Genomic DNA, 15,411 nt, shown 5'->3' with positions numbered 1-15,411 from the left:
AATGTAAACCACACCAGTGAGGATATAGTCACTACACTACAGTAAATATAAACCACACCAGTGAGGATATCGTCACTAAACGACAGTAAATATAAATCGCACCAGTGAAGATCCAGTCACTAAACTACAGTAAATATCAACCATACCAGTGAGGATCTCGGCACTAAACTACAGTAAATATATACCACACCAGTGAGGATCCAGTCACTAAACTACAGTAAATATAAATCACACCAGTGAGGATCCAGTCACTAAACTACGGTAAATGTAAACCACACCAGTGAGGATACAGTCACATGAACTACAGTAAATATAAACCACACCAGTGAGGAACCAGTCACTAAACTACATTAAATATAAACCATACCAGTGAGGATCCAGTCACTAAACTACAGTAAATATAAACCACAGCAGTGAGGATCCAGTCACTAAACTACAGTAAATATAAACCACACCAGTGAGGATCCAGTCACAAAACTACAGTAAATATAAACCACACCAGTGAGGATCCAGTCACTAAACTACAGTAAATATAAACCACACCAGTGAGGATACAGTCACTAAACTACAGTAAATATAAACCACCCCAGTGAGGAACCAGTCACTAAACTACATTAAATATAAACCATACCAGTGAGGATCCAGTCACTAAACTACAGTAAATATAAACCACAGCAGTGAGGATCCAGTCACTAAACTACAGTAAATATAAACCACACCAGTGATGATCCAGTCACAAAATTACAGTAAATATAAACCACACCAGTGAGGATCCAGCCACAAACTACACTAAATATAAACCACACAAAGTGAGGATCCAGTCACTAAACTACAGTTAATTTCAACCACACCAGTGAGGATCTAGTCACTAAACAACAGTAAATATAAACCACACCAGTGAGGATCTGTTCACTCAACTACAGTAAATGTAAACCACACCAGTGAGGATCCAGTCACTACACTGCAGTGAATATAAACCACACCAGTGAGGATATAGTCACTAAACGACAGTAAATATAAACCACACCAGTGAGGATCCAGTCACTACACTACAGTAAATATAAACCACACCAGTGAGGATATAGTCACTAAACGACAGTAAATATAAACCACACCAGTGAGGATGCAGGCACTAAACTACAGTAAATATAAACCACACCAGTAAGGATACAGTCACTAGACTACAGTAAATATAAACCACACCAGTGTGGATCCAGTCACTAAACTACAGTAAATATAAACCACACCAGTGAGGATCTGTTCACTCAACTACAGTAAATGTAAACCACACCAGTGAGGATCCAGTCACTAAACTACAGTTAATTTCAACAACACCAGTGAGGATCCAGTCACTAAACTACAGTTAATTTCAACCACACCAGTGCGGATCTAGTCACTAAACTACAGTAAATGTAAACCACACCAGTGAGGATATAGTCACTACACTACAGTAAATATAAACCACACCAGTGAGGATATAGTCACTAAACGACAGTAAATATAAATCACACCAGTGAAGATCCAGTCACTAAACTACAGTAAATATCAACCATACCAGTGAGGATCTAGGCACTAAACTACAGTAAATATATACCACACCAGTGAGGATCCAGTCACTAAACTACAGTAAATATAAATCACACCAGTGAGGATCCAGTCACTAAACTACGGTAAATGTAAACCACACCAGTGAGGATACAGTCACATGAACTACAGTAAATATAAACCACACCAGTGAGGAACCAGTCACTAAACTACATTAAATATAAACCATACCAGTGAGGATCCAGTCACTAAACTACAGTAAATATAAACCACAGCAGTGAGGATCCAGTCACTAAACTACATTAAATATAAACCATACCAGTGAGGATCCAGTCACTAAACTACAGTAAATATAAACCACAGCAGTGAGGATCCAGTCACTAAACTACAGTAAATATAAACCACACCAGTGAGGATCCAGTCACAAAATTACAGTAAATATAAACCACACCAGTGAGGATCCAGCCACAAACTGCACTAAATATAAACCACACCAGTGAGGATCCAGTCACTAAACTACAGTTAATTTTAACCACACCAGTGAGGATCTAGTCACTAAACAACAGTAAATATAAACCACACCAGTGAGGATCTGTTCACTCAACTACAGTAAATGTAAACCACACCAGTGAGGATCCAGTCACTACACTGCAGTGAATATAAACCACACCAGTGAGGATATAGTCACTAAACGACAGTAAATATAAACCACACCAGTGAGGATCCAGTCACTACACTACAGTAAATATAAACCACACCAGTGAGGATATAGTCACTAAACTACAGTAAATATCAACCATACCAGTGAGGATCTAGGCACTAAACTACAGTAAATATATACCACACCAGTGAGGATCCAGTCACTAAACTACAGTAAATATAAATCACACCAGTGAGGATCCAGTCACTAAACTACGGTAAATGTAAACCACACCAGTGAGGATACAGTCACATGAACTACAGTAAATATAAATCACACCAGTGAGGAACCAGTCACTAAACTACATTAAATATAAACCATACCAGTGAGGATCCAGTCACTAAACTACAGTAAATATAAACCACAGCAGTGAGGATCCAGTCACTAAACTACAGTAAATATAAACCACACCAGTGAGGATCCAGTCACTAAACTACAGTAAATATAAACCACACCAGTGAGGATCCAGTCACTAAACTACAGTAAATATAAACCACACCAGTGAGGATACAGTCACTAAACTACAGTAAATATAAACCACCCCAGTGAGGAACCAGTCACTAAACTACATTAAATATAAACCATACCAGTGAGGATCCAGTCACTAAACTACAGTAAATATAAACCACAGCAGTGAGGATCCAGTCACTAAACTACAGTAAATATAAACCACACCAGTGAGGATCCAGTCACAAAACTACAGTAAATATAAACCACACCAGTGAGGATCCAGCCACAAACTGCACTAAATATAAACCACACCAGTGAGGATCCAGTCACTAAACTACAGTTAATTTCAACCACACCAGTGAGGATCTAGTCACTAAACAACAGTAAAGATAAACCACACCAGTGAGGATCTGTTCACTCAACTACAGTAAATGTAAACCACACCAGTGAGGATCCAGTCACTACACTGCAGTAAATATAAACCACACCAGTGAGGATATAGTCACTAAACGACAGTAAATATAAACCACACCAGTGAGGATGCAGGCACTAAACTACAGTAAATATAAACCACACCAGTAAGGATACAGTCACTAGACTACAGTAAATATAAACCACACCAGTGTGGATCCAGTCACTAAACTACAGTAAATATAAACCACACCAGTGAGGATCTGTTCACTCAACTACAGTAAATGTAAACCACACCAGTGAGGATCCAGTCACTAAACTACAGTTAATTTCAACAACACCAGTGAGGATCCAGTCACTAAACTACAGTTAATTTCAACCACACCAGTGCGGATCTAGTCACTCAACTACAGTAAATGTAAACCACACCAGTGAGGATATAGTCACTACACTACAGTAAATATAAACCACACCAGTGAGGATATAGTCACTAAACGACAGTAAATATAAATCGCACCAGTGAAGATCCAGTCACTAAACTACAGTAAATATCAACCATACCAGTGAGGATCTCGGCACTAAACTACAGTAAATATATACCACACCAGTGAGGATCCAGTCACTAAACTACAGTAAATATAAATCACACCAGTGAGGATCCAGTCACTAAACTACGGTAAATGTAAACCATACCAGTGAGGATACAGTCACATGAACTACAGTAAATATAAACCACACCAGTGAGGAACCAGTCACTAAACTACATTAAATATAAACCATACCAGTGAGGATCCAGTCACTAAACTACAGTAAATATAAACCACAGCAGTGAGGATCCAGTCACTAAACTACAGTAAATATAAACCACACCAGTGAGGATCCAGTCACAAAACTACAGTAAATATAAACCACACCAGTGAGGATCCAGTCACTAAACTACAGTAAATATAAACCACACCAGTGAGGATACAGTCACTAAACTACAGTAAATATAAACCACCCCAGTGAGGAACCAGTCACTAAACTACATTAAATATAAACCATACCAGTGAGGATCCAGTCACTAAACTACAGTAAATATAAACCACAGCAGTGAGGATCCAGTCACTAAACTACAGTAAATATAAACCACACCAGTGAGGATCCAGTCACAAAATTACAGTAAATATAAACCACACCAGTGAGGATCCAGCCACAAACTGCACTAAATATAAACCACACCAGTGAGGATCCAGTCACTAAACTACAGTTAATTTCAACCACACCAGTGAGGATCTAGTCACTAAACAACAGTAAATATAAACCACACCAGTGAGGATCTGTTCACTCAACTACAGTAAATGTAAACCACACCAGTGAGGATCCAGTCACTAAACTACAGTAAATATAAACCACACCAGTGAGGATCCAGTCACTAAACTATAGTAAATATAAACCACACCAGTCAGGATGCAATCACGAAACTACAGTAAATATAAACCACACCAGTGAGGATACAATCACTAAACTACAGTAAATATAAACCACACCAGTGAGGATCCAGTCACTAAACTACAGTAAATATAAACCACACCAGTGAGGATCCAGTCACTAAACTACAGTAAATATAAACCACACCAGTGAGGGTACAGTCACTAAACTACAGTAAATATAAACCACACCTGTGAGGATACAATCACTAAACTACAGTAAATATAAACCACACCAGTGAGGATACAATCACTAAACTACAGTAAATATAAACCACACCAGTGAGGATACAATCACTAAACTACAGTAAATATAAACCACACCAGTGAGGATCCAGTCACTAAACTACAGTAAATATAAACCACACCATTGAGGATCCAGTCACTAAACTACAGTAAATATAAACCACACCAGTGAGGACACAGTCACTGAACTACAGTAAATATAAACCACACCTGTGAGTAAATAGTCACTAAATTACAGTAAATATAATCCACACCAGTGAGGATCCAGTCACGAAACTACAGTAAATATAAACCACACCAGTGAGGATACAGTCACTGAACTACAGTAAATATAAACCACACCAGTGAGGAAATAGTCTCTAAATTACAGTAAATATAAACCACACCAGCGTGGATACAGTCATTAAACTACAGTGAATATAAACCACACCTGTGAAGATCCAGTCGCTAAACTAAAGTAAATATAAAGCACACGAGTGAGAATCCAGTCACTAAACTACTGTAAATATAAACCACACCAGTGAGGATACTGTCACTAAACTACAGTAAATATAAACCACACCGGTGAGGATCCAGTCACAAAACTGCAGTAAATATAAACCACACCAGTGAGGATACTGTCACTAAACTGCAGTAAATATAAACCACACCAGTGAGAATCCGGTCACAAAACTGCAGTAAATATAAACCACACCAGTGAGGATCCAGTCACTAAACTACAGTAAATATAAACCACCCCAGTGAGGATCCAGTCACTGAACTACAGTAAATATAAATCGCACCAGTGAGGATCCAGTCACTAAACTATAGTAAATATAAACCACACCAGTGAGGAAATAGTCACTCAACTACAGTAAATATAAACCACACCAGCATGGATACAGTAATTAAACTTCAGTAAATGTAAACCACACCAGTGAGGATACAGTCACTAAACTACAGTAAATATAAACCACACCAGTGAGGTTCCAGTCACTAAACTACAGTAAATATAAACCACACCAGTGAGGCTCCAGTCACTAAACTACAGTAAATATAAACCACACCAGTGAGGCTCCAGTCACTAAACTACAGTAAATATAAACCACACCAGTGAGGATCCAGTCACTAAACTACAGTAAATATAAACCACACCAGTGAGGATCCAGTCACTAAACTACAGTAAATATAAACCACACCAGTGAGGATCCAGTCACTAAACTACAGTAAATATAAACCACACCAGTGAGGCTCCAGTCACTAAACTACAGTAAATATAAACCACACCAGTGAGGCTCCAGTCACTAAACTACAGTAAATATAAACCACACCAGTGAGGATCCAGTCACTAAACTACAGTAAATATAAACCACACCAGTGAGGATCCAGTCACTAAACTACAGTAAATATAAACCACACCAGTGAGGCTCCAGTCACTAAACTACAGTAAATATAAACCACACCAGTGAGGCTCCAGTCACTAAACTACAGTAAATATAAACCACACCAGTGAGGATACAGTCACTAAACTACAGTAAATATAAACCACACCAGTGAGGATACAATCACTAAACTACAGTAAATATAAACCACACCAGTGAGGATCCAATCACTAAACTACAGTAAATATAAACCACACCAGTGAGGATCCAGTCACTAAACTACAGTAAATATAAACCACACCAGTGAGGATACAGTCACTAAACTACAGTAAATATAAACCACACCAGTGAGGACACAGTCACTGAACTACAGTAAATATAAACCACACCAGTGAGTAAATAGTCACTAAATTACAGTAAATATAAACCACACCAGTGAGGATCCAGTCACGAAACTACAGTAAATATAAACCACACCAGTGAGGATACAGTCACTGAACTACAGTAAATATAAACCACACCAGTGAGGAAATAGTCACTAAATTACAGTAAATATAAACCTCACCAGCGTGGATACAGTAATTAAACTTCAGTAAATGTAAACCACACCAGTGAGGATACAGTCACTAAACTACAGTAAATATGAACCACACCAGTGAGGATCCAGTCACTGAACTACAGTAAATATAACTCGCACCAGTGAGGATCCGGTCACTAAACTATGGTAAATATAAACCACACCAGTGAGGATACAGTCACTAAACTACAATAAATATAAACCACACCAGTAAGGATCCCGTCACTAAACTACAGTAAATATAAACCACACCAGTGAGGATCCAGTCACTAAACTACAGTAAATATAAACCACACCAGTGAGGCTCCAGTTACTAAACTATAGTAAATATAAACCACACCAGTGAGGCTCCAGTCACTAAACTACAGTAAATATAAACCACACCAGTGAGGATCCAGTCACTAAACTACAGTAAATATAAACCACACCAGTGAGGATCCAGTCACTAAACTACAGTAAATATAAACCACACCAGTGAGGATCCAGTCACTAAACTACAGTAAATATAAACCACACCAGTGAGGCTCCAGTCACTAAACTACAGTAAATATAAACCACACCAGTGAGGCTCCAGTCACTAAACTACAGTAAATATAATCCACACCAGTGAGGATCCAGTCACTAAACTACAGTAAATATAAACCACACCAGTGAGGATCCAGTCACTAAACTACAGTAAATATAAACCACACCAGTGAGGCTCCAGTCACTAAACTACAGTAAATATAAACCACACCAGTGAGGCTCCAGTCACTAAACTACAGTAAATATAAACCACACCAGTGAGGCTCCAGTCACTAAACTACAGTAAATATAAACCACACCAGTGAGGATCCAGTCACTAAACTACAGTAAATATAAACCACACCAGTGAGGATCCAGTCACTAAACTACAGTAAATATAAACCACCCCAGTGAGGATCCAGTCACTAAACTATAGAAAATATAAACCACACCAGTGAGGATACAGTCACTAAACTACAGTAAATATAAACCACACCAGTGAGGCTACAGTCACTAAACTACAGTAAATATAAACCACACCATTGAGTATCCAGTCACTAAACTACAGTAAATATAAACCACACCAGTGAGTATCCAGTCACTAAACTGCAGTAAAATAAACCACACCAGTGAGGCTTCAGTCACTAACTACAGTAAATATAAACCACACCAGTGAGGATACAGTAACTAAACTACAGTAAATATAAACCACACCAGTGAGGATCCAGTCACTAAACTACAGTGAATATAAACCACACCAGTGAGGATCCAGTCACTAAACTACAGTAAATATAAACCACACCAGTGAGGATACAGTCACTGAACTACAGTAAATATAAACCACACCAGTGAGGAAATAGTCACTAAATTACAGTAAATATAAACCTCACCAGCGTGGATACAGTAATTAAACTTCAGTAAATGTAAACCACACCAGTGAGGATACAGTCACTAAACTACAGTAAATATGAACCACACCAGTGAGGATCCAGTCACTGAACTACAGTAAATATAACTCGCACCAGTGAGGATCCGGTCACTAAACTATGGTAAATATAAACCACACCAGTGAGGATACAGTCACTAAACTACAATAAATATAAACCACACCAGTAAGGATCCCGTCACTAAACTACAGTAAATATAAACCACACCAGTGAGGATCCAGTCACTAAACTACAGTAAATATAAACCACACCAGTGAGGCTCCAGTTACTAAACTATAGTAAATATAAACCACACCAGTGAGGCTCCAGTCACTAAACTACAGTAAATATAAACCACACCAGTGAGGATCCAGTCACTAAACTACAGTAAATATAAACCACACCAGTGAGGATCCAGTCACTAAACTACAGTAAATATAAACCACACCAGTGAGGATCCAGTCACTAAACTACAGTAAATATAAACCACACCAGTGAGGCTCCAGTCACTAAACTACAGTAAATATAAACCACACCAGTGAGGCTCCAGTCACTAAACTACAGTAAATATAATCCACACCAGTGAGGATCCAGTCACTAAACTACAGTAAATATAAACCACACCAGTGAGGATCCAGTCACTAAACTACAGTAAATATAAACCACACCAGTGAGGCTCCAGTCACTAAACTACAGTAAATATAAACCACACCAGTGAGGCTCCAGTCACTAAACTACAGTAAATATAAACCACACCAGTGAGGCTCCAGTCACTAAACTACAGTAAATATAAACCACACCAGTGAGGATCCAGTCACTAAACTACAGTAAATATAAACCACACCAGTGAGGATCCAGTCACTAAACTACAGTAAATATAAACCACCCCAGTGAGGATCCAGTCACTAAACTATAGAAAATATAAACCACACCAGTGAGGATACAGTCACTAAACTACAGTAAATATAAACCACACCAGTGAGGCTACAGTCACTAAACTACAGTAAATATAAACCACACCATTGAGTATCCAGTCACTAAACTACAGTAAATATAAACCACACCAGTGAGTATCCAGTCACTAAACTGCAGTAAAATAAACCACACCAGTGAGGCTTCAGTCACTAACTACAGTAAATATAAACCACACCAGTGAGGATACAGTAACTAAACTACAGTAAATATAAACCACACCAGTGAGGATCCAGTCACTAAACTACAGTGAATATAAACCACACCAGTGAGGATCCAGTCACTAAACTACAGTAAATATAAACCACACCAGTGAGGCTCCAGTCACTAAACTACAGTAAATATAAACCACACCAGTGAGGATCCAGTCACTAAACTGCAGTAAATATAAACCACACCAGTGAGGATCCGGTCACAAAACTGCAGTAAATATAAACCACACCAGTGAGGAAATAGTCACTCAACTACAGTAAATATAAACCACACCAGCGTGGATACAGTAATTAAACTTCAGTAAATATAAACCACACCAGTGAGGATCCAGTCATTAAACTACAGTAAATATAAACCACACCAGTGAGGATCCAGTCACTAAACTACGGTAAATATAAACCACACCAATGAGGATCCAGTCACTAAACCACACCAATGAGGATTCAGTCACTAAATTACAGTAAATATAAACCACACCAGTGAGGATACAGTCATTAAACTACAGTAAATCTGTCCGATAAACATCGTCAGGGATATAATTAGCCCACTTTATCTTCGTTTTACTGATTAAAACGCTGTAAACATTGTAAAAAGTAAATGTGCTTAAAATGAACCATTGTGCCTCATCTTAATCTCCAACTTGTATGTTGTCTCAGTGGGCATGTTGCTGGAGATTCCCCACTCATTGGTTTGCCTTGAACATTTGGATTCTCCACCTGGGCCTTCATAAACTGCTATTGGAAGTGATGGGCTGTCATGTGAGGTGAGATGCACATACGTGTAAGTATCACATCGATTACAGAGTGATTACTGAGCACGGGATGGCCTGTTCCTGAGTTGTCAGTTTTTGCTGGTACCCTAACTTGATTTGTCCGCTCTGTCACCTGGGAATCATACTAGCCCTTGTTCATTGGGATTGCGGAAGAGATGTCTGGAGCCAGGACCCTGTCTGACACTCTCTCTCCAAACCCAGGAACCCTGATACCAACAGTCAACACCACTCAGCACAAGCCGGAGTCTTCAAACAATGCCTGAGTGAGTAGATCAGGAGTGGCCCAAATATAGAATCATAGACACTTACAGCACAGAAAGAAGCTATTCGGCCAGTTGAGGGAGAGCGTCTGAGTGACCGAGAGGCTGAGCGAGGGAGTGGGAGAGGGCAACAGAGAGAGTGAGAGTGAGGGTGTGGGAAAGGAACATTGCGATGGAGAGCATGGGGGAGAGTAAGGGTGAGGGAGTGGGTGAGCGAAAGGGCGAGGGAGTGGAGTGTGTGAGGCACTGAGGGTGAGGGTGGTGAGGAAGCGAAAGAGCGTGAGGGAGAGAAGGAAAGGTATGGGAGCGAGAGGGAGTGGGAAAGGGAATGAGAGGGGAGAGGAAGAGAGAGAGTGAGGAAGAGGATGAGAGAGAGTGGGGGTGAGGGCGAGGGCAAGGGAGAGAGAGAGAGAGAGAGTGTGTGTGAGAGAGAGTGAGTAGGAGGGAGAGGGAGCGAGGGAAAAGGAGATGGAGTGAATGAGGGTAAGAGAGAGGGAAAGGGCAAGGGAGAAGGAGTTGGTATGGGTGAGGGATAGTTGGAGGATGGGAGAGGGAGAGAGGGAAAGGGCGAGAAAGAGGGAGTGGATGAGGGAGAAAGAGAACTGATGAGGGAGAGAGAGTGAGGGTGAGATAGAGTGAATGGGAGGAAGAGAGGAACACGGAGAGGGAATGGGGGAGGAAGAGAGAAGGAATTGGAGAGTGATTGGGAGAGGGAGGTGGAGAGAGAGAGTGAAAGGGCACGGATAGGGATAGTGTGAGGGAGGGTGAGGGAGAGCGAAAGGGCGATGGAAGGGCAGTGGGAGAGGGTGAGGGAGGGAGAAAGAGAGAAAAGGAGGGAGAGGGGGACAGGGAGAAAGGTTGAGGGAATGGGAGAGAGCGCAGGTAATGGGAGAGGGGGAGGTAGAGCGAGGCAGTGGGAAAGAGTGAAGGATAGGGACAGGGAAATGGGAGTGAGACAGAGGGCAAGAGAAATGGAGAGGGAGTGTGTGAGGGAGAGGGCGAGAGTGGGGGGGAGAGAGGGAAAGGATGTGGGAGTGAGTGAAGTAGGAGAAGGAGTGGGAGAGAGAGGGCAAGGTAGGTGGCAAGGACAAGGAGAGGCCGTGGGTGAGGGTGAGGGAGAACGTGAGGGTGAGGGAAAGGGAGAGAGTGAGGGAGCGGGGGAGAGAGAGGGGGAGTGGGAGCAGGAATGTGAGATACTGAGGGAGCAGGAGAGAGAGAGAGAGAGTGAGGATGATGGTGAGAGAGTCAGTGGGAGGGAGAGGGGGTGAGAGGGAAAGGGCGAGTGAGATGGAGTGGGTGAGGACATGGGAGAACACGGGAAAGAGGACAAGAAGAAGAGTGAGGGAGAGGTTGAGTGGGGACGGAGGGGTGGAGGAGAGAGGGAAAGAGTATGGGAGTGGGTGAGGGAGAAGGAGAGATAGTATGAGGGAGTGGGAACGGCCATGGGAGAGGGAGCGAGAGAGGGCAAGGGTGAGCAATGGTGTGAGGGAGAGAGAAGGGGCGAGTGAGATGGAGAGGATGAAGGAGAATGAGGAAGTGGGTGAGTGGGGGGAAAGGGAAAGAGCATGGGAATGAGTGAGGGAGAAGGAGGGAGAGCACAAGGAAGAGGGAGTGGGAGAGGCTGAGGGAGAGAGCGAGCATGAGGAAGGGAGTGGAAGAGAGAGAGGGCAAGGTAGAGGGAGTGGGAAAGGGAATTGGCGAGGGAAAGGAGGAGAATGAGGGAGTGGGAGAGGAAGTGATGGTGAGTGAGAGGGAAACAGGGAGAGCGAGCGTGAGGGAGAGGAAGAGGGAGCAGGAGAGGAAGGATAGTGAGAGTGAGTGAGTGGGAGGGAGAACGGAAGAGAGAGATGGGGTTGGAGAGGGAGAGAGGGAAATAGTGAGGGACATGGAATGGTTGAGGGAGAGGGCTATGGTGAAAGAGAGAGAGTGAGTGGATAAGGAAGCAGAGGAAGAGGCCAAGAGTGAGGACGAAGGAGAAGGAGATAGTGAGGGAGAATGAGTAAAGGAGTGGGAAATGGAGAGTGAGTGGGAGATCGCAAGTAAGAGGGAGAGTCCAAGAGTGAGGGAGAGAGAGAGTAAGGGCGAGGGAGTGGGTGAGGGAGAGAGAGGGAAAAAGCAAGCGAGTGGGTGAGGGAGTGAGAGGGGGAGAGGGCAAGAGGATGGAGAGAGACGAAGTGGGAGTGAAAGAGAGAGAGAGAGAGGGAGGGAGAGTGTGAGGAAGAGGGAGAGAGTGATGGTGAGAGAGTCAGTGGGAGGGGGAGGGGAAAAGGGGCGAGTAAGATGGCGTGGGAGAGGGATAGGGAGAGGACGAAAAAGAGTGGGAAAGTGACAGAGAGGGTGAGAGCAAGGTGGGCTGGGAGAGTGAGAAGAGAGGGAGTGTGTTGTGTATGCAATAACTGTTAGACTGAGTACTGTTTAACTCCAAGAGGTATGACCTTGGCTCTGCTTTATTAAGGCACAAAGTGACTAATATACAAAATGGCTGACCTTTTATATTTGGGCTGCACACACTGAGATATTAACACAGTCGTTTATAAATTGAGATGATCCGGTGTTTTACCCTCCCGGATTGACTGTTCAGTTCAACTCCAGCCTTGGGTGAGTTTTCGAGCCTGTTGTAACTGGTGGCTGGGTGGCTGACCTGGTGGGAGTGGCAATGGCCATGTCAGGGACTGAAAGTCCATTTTCAATGGCAGCTGTGGATGTGCTGGATGACATGATTATACACTATCCATTTCGAATATGCATCCACCACAACTAAAAACATCTTCCCCAGGAAGGGACCTGCAAAATCTATGTGGATCCTGGACCATGGTTTGGATGGCCACGACCACAGACTCAGCGGCGATTCCACTGGTGCTTTGCTGAGCTGCATGCAAGTGTTGCACTGATGCATGCTTGATTCCAGCTCACAGTCAATTCCTGGCCACCATACATGAGACCCTGGCGATGAATTTCATCATTACAATGCCAGTATGTGTGCTATGTAGCTCACATACAAATTTCTCTCTCTCTTTCTTGGACATAACATCACGATTGCCCCACAGTATAAAATCCAACTGAATAGACAGTTCATCTTTGCGACAAATGTAAGGTTTGGTCTCCTCGCACATTTGCTTGGGTATGGCAGACCAATCACCTTTGAGGATGCAACTCTTCACCACCGATAAAATCGGGCCCTGGCTGGTCCAGGTCTTAACTTGTTGAACCGTGACAGGGGTTCCTTCACTCTCAAAAGCATCCATAACTAACAATAGGTCCGCCGGTTGTGGCAGTTCCACCTCCGGTGTGGGCAACGGCAACCGGCTCAAAGCATCGGCACAATTCTCGGTGCTAGGTCTATGGCATATGACATAATCATAAGCGGATAATGTCAGCGCCCACCTCTGGATGCGAAATGAAGCATTGGTATTGATACCTTTGTTTTCAGAGAACAGTGAAATGAGTGACTTGTGATCTGTCTCCAGTTCAAACCTAAGACCGAACAGGTACTGATGCATCTTTTTAACCCCATACACACAGGCTAGTGCTTCTTTCTCTACCATGCTGTAGGCTCTTTCCGCTTTATACAAACTTTTTGAAGCATATGCGACTGGTTGAAGTTTACCCGACTCATTAGCTTGTTGGAGTACACAACCAATTCCCTATGACCAAGCATCACAGGCCAATACTAAACATTTACATGGGTCATAATGTACCAGCAGCTTGTTAGAGCAAAGCAGATTAGTGGCTTTCTCAAAAGCTCTGTCTTGAGACGCACCCCACGCCCAGTTATCGCCTTTTCTTAGCAACATGTGCAGTGGTTCTAATAAGGTGCTCAATTCAGGTAGGAAGTTACCGAAGTAGTTGAGTAGACCCAGGAACAAATGCAGCTCCGTCACATTCTGTGGCTTGGGTGCATTCTTGAAGGCTTTGGTTTTCACGTCCATGGGCCTGATGCCGTCAGCAGCAATTTTCCTCCCCGGGAATTCGACTTCTGGTGCCATGAAGATGCACTTCGAGCGTTTCAGTCTGAGTCCCACTTTGTCCAGACGATGTGGAACCTCTTCCAGGTTGTGCAGATGTTCCTCGGAGTCACAGCCTGTGATCAGGATGTCATCTTGGAACACGACGGTTCTGGGAACGGACTTCAGTAGACTCTCCATGTTCCTCTGAAATATTGCTGCAGCCGAGCGAATTCCAAAAGGGCACCTGTGATAAATAAATAGTCCTTTATGCGTGTTAGTGACGTAAGTGTCTTCGATGTCTCGACCAGCTCCTGTGTCATGTAGGCCGACGTCAAGTCCAGTTTGGTGAACGACTTCCCCCCTGCTAGCGTTGCAAACAAGTCATCAGTCTTTGGTAATGGGTACTGATCCTGTTTCGAAACCCTGTTGATTGTAGCCTTGTAGTCTCCACAGATTCTGACTGTGCCATCACTTTTCAGCACAGGAACAATGGAGCTGGCCCATACATTAAATTCAACCGGTGATATGATCCCTTCACGCTGGAGTCTGTCCAGTTCGATTTCGACCTTCTCCCTCATCATATACGGAACTGCCCGAGCTTTATGATGGACGGGTCTTGCATCCAAGTCCATGTGGATCTGCACCTTGGCTCCCGTGAAGTTGCCGGTGCCTGGTTCGAACAGCGAGGGGAACTTGCTCAGTACTTGGCACATGTATCTTTCTCCGACGACAAAGCCTTGATGTCGTTCCAATCGCATCTGATTTTTTCCAAGCCAGTTCCTGCCGAACAGCGTTGGACCATTGCCTGGGACAATCCAGAGCGGTAACTCGTGAACCGCACCGTCACACGACACTTTTATTGTGGCACTGCCAATCACCGTTATGAATTCTTTGGTGTACGTACACAACTTGGCATTGACTGGACTCAGCCTGGGCCTCATAGCCTTAGTATCCCACAGCTTGTTGAATGCCCTCTGGCTCATTATCAATTGACGCGCCCCCGTGTCCAGTTCCATCGATACCGGCACTCCATTAAATTTCACGTTGATCATTATCGG

General features: G+C 43.0%; 1 long non-coding RNA gene across 1 annotated transcript in view; it reads left to right on the top strand.

The window, feature by feature from the left end:
• The window catches only part of LOC139229869 (uncharacterized), a 183,262-nt gene that overhangs the window by 144,171 nt on the left and 23,680 nt on the right, over nt 1-15,411 (top strand). The window contains exon 2 of the long non-coding RNA XR_011587836.1: nt 10,031-10,154. This is a non-coding gene — a long non-coding RNA (uncharacterized lncRNA). The remainder of the gene's footprint in view (nt 1-10,030; nt 10,155-15,411) is intronic.

Source organism: Pristiophorus japonicus, chromosome 19 (genome assembly GCF_044704955.1).
Source record: "Pristiophorus japonicus isolate sPriJap1 chromosome 19, sPriJap1.hap1, whole genome shotgun sequence".
Taxonomy (NCBI): domain Eukaryota; kingdom Metazoa; phylum Chordata; class Chondrichthyes; family Pristiophoridae; genus Pristiophorus; species Pristiophorus japonicus.
Note: the sequence above shows the minus strand (reverse complement) of the source record. Positions and strands in the feature narration are given on the sequence as shown.